Source organism: Mobula birostris, chromosome 7 (genome assembly GCF_030028105.1).
Source record: "Mobula birostris isolate sMobBir1 chromosome 7, sMobBir1.hap1, whole genome shotgun sequence".
NCBI lineage: Eukaryota > Metazoa > Chordata > Chondrichthyes > Myliobatiformes > Myliobatidae > Mobula > Mobula birostris.
This window is the reverse complement of record NC_092376.1, coordinates 171,415,217-171,417,858: the sequence shown is the minus strand read 5'-3', so window position 1 is coordinate 171,417,858 and position 2,642 is coordinate 171,415,217.

The window sequence follows — 2,642 nt, the reverse complement described above, 5'->3', positions numbered from 1 at the left end:
GCTCCCCCGTCCTCCCCTGATAATTGACTTATCACTATATTCATGGGAGGAAAATATGCGCTGTGTGTTTAATATTAAATGCGCTAGATAAACCGTTTTAGAAACGAAATTGAGTACCGGGTTACACATGCGCACTGGTGCCCACGCAAGGCTTCATGGTCATTGTAGTCTTTCTTGGGATAAACGCAACATATTTGCAAACAACAGGAATTCTGCAGATGCTGGAAATTCAAGCAACACACATCAAAGTTGCGGGTGAACGCAGCAGGCCAGGCAGCATCTGTAGGAAGAGGTGCAGTCGACGTTTCAGGCCGAGACCCTTCGTCAGGACTAACTGAAGGAAGAGTGAGTAAGGGATTTGAAAGTGGGAGGGGGAGATCCAAAATGATAGGAGAAGACAGGAGGGGTAGGGATGGAGCCAAGAGCGGACAGGTGATAGGCAAAAGGGGATATGAGAGGATCATGAGACAGGAGGTCCGGGAAGAAAGACAAGGGGGGGGGGCCCAGAGGATGGGCAAGAGGTATATTCAGAGAAAGAATGTGTGCATAAAAATAAGTAACCTGATGGCATGAACATCGACATCTCTAACTTCCGCTAAGGCCCCACCTCCCCCTCGTACCCCATCTGTTACTCATTTTTATGCACACATTCTTTCTCTCACTCTCCTTTTTCTCCCTCTGTCCCTCTGAATATACCTCTTGCCCATCTTCTGGGTCCCCCCCCTTGTCTTTCTTCCCGGACCTCCTGTCCCATGATCCTCTCGTATCCCCTTTTGCCTATCACCTGTCCAGCTCTTGGCTCCATCCCTCCCCCTCCTGTCTTCTCCTATCATTTTGGATCTCCCCCTCTCCCTCCAACTTTCATATCCCTTACTCACTCTTCCTTCAGTTAGTCCTGATGAAGGGTCTCGGCCTGAAACGTCGACTGCACCTCTTCCTACAGATGCTGCCTGGCCTGCTGCGTTCACCAGCAACTTTGATGTATGTTGCTCCAATTTCCAGCATCTGCAGATTTCGCAAACAACAGGAATTCTGCAGATGCTGGAAAATCAAGCAACACACATCAAAGTTGCTGGTGAACGCAGCAGGCCAGGCAGCATCTCTTCGTCAGGAAGGGTCTTGGCCTGAAACGTCGACTTTACCTCTTCCTAGAGATGCTGCCTGGCCTGCTGTGTTCACCAGCAACTATCTGCAGATTTCCTCGTGTTTGCGTATTTGACTGCTACTGTTGTCCGTTGGCAGCCCTACCCCCCCCCCCCCCACCCCAGGTCGGCTGGTCCGCCGTTCCGCAAGAAAATTGTGAATATTAAACCGGTCCACAGTGCAAAAAAGGTTGGGGGCCCCTGATGTAGAACACTGTCTCATAGGAACATAGAAAATAGGTGCAGGAGTAGGCCATTTGGCCCTTCGAGCCTGCACCGCCATTTATTATGATCATGGCTGATCATCCAACTCAGAAACCTGCACCAGCCTTCCCTCCATACCCCCTCATCCCCGTAGCCACAAGGGCCATATCTAACTCCCTCTTAAGTATAGCCAATGAACTGGCCTCAACTGTTTCCTGTGGCAGAGAATTCCACAGATTCACCACTCTCTGTGTGAAGAGGTTTTTCCTAATCTCAGTCCTAAAAGGCTTCCCCTTTATCCTCAAACTGTGACCCCTCGTTCTGGACTTCCCCAACATCGGGAACAATCTTCCTGCATCTAGCCTGTCCAATCCCTTTAGAATTTTATATGTTTCAATCAGATCCCCCCCTCAATCTTCTAAATTCCAATGAGTACAAGCCTAGTTCATCCAGTCTTTCTTCATATGAAGGTCCTGCCATCCCAGGAATCAATCTGGTGAACCTTCTTTGTACTCCCTCTATGGCAAGGATGTCTTTCCTCAGATTAGGGGACCAAAACTGCACACAATACTCCAGGTGTGGTCTCACCAAGGCCTTGTACAACCGCAGTAGTACCTCCCTGCTCCTGTACTCGAATCCTCTCGCTATAAATGCCAGCATACCGTTCGCCTTTTTCACCGCCTGCTGTACCTGCATGCCCACTTTCAATGATTGGTGTATAATGACACCCAGGTCTCGTTGCACCTCCCCTTTTCCTAATCGGCCACCATTCAGATAATAATCTGTTTTCCTATTTTTGCCACCAAAGTGGATAACTTCACATTTATCCACCTTAAATTGCAACTGCCATGAATTTGCCCACTCATCCAACCTATCCAAGTCACCCTGCATCCTCTTAGCATCCTCCTCACAGCAAACACTGCCGCCCAGCTTCGTGTCATCCGCAACCTTGGAGATGCTGCATTTAATTCCCTCATCCAAGTCATTAATATATATTGTAAACAACTGGGGTCCCAGCACTGAGCCTTGCGGTACCCCACTAATCACTGCCTGCCATTCTGAAAAGGTCCCATTTATTCCCACTCTTTGCTTCCTGTCTGCTAACCAATTCTCCATCCACATCAATACCATGTGCTTTAAGTTTGCACACTAATCTCCTGTGTGGGACCTTGTCAAAAGCCTTTTGAAAATCCAAATATACCACATCCACTGGTTCTCCCCTATCCACTCTACCAGTTACATCCTCAAAAATTCTATGAGATTCGTCAGACATGATTTTCCTTTCACAAATCCATG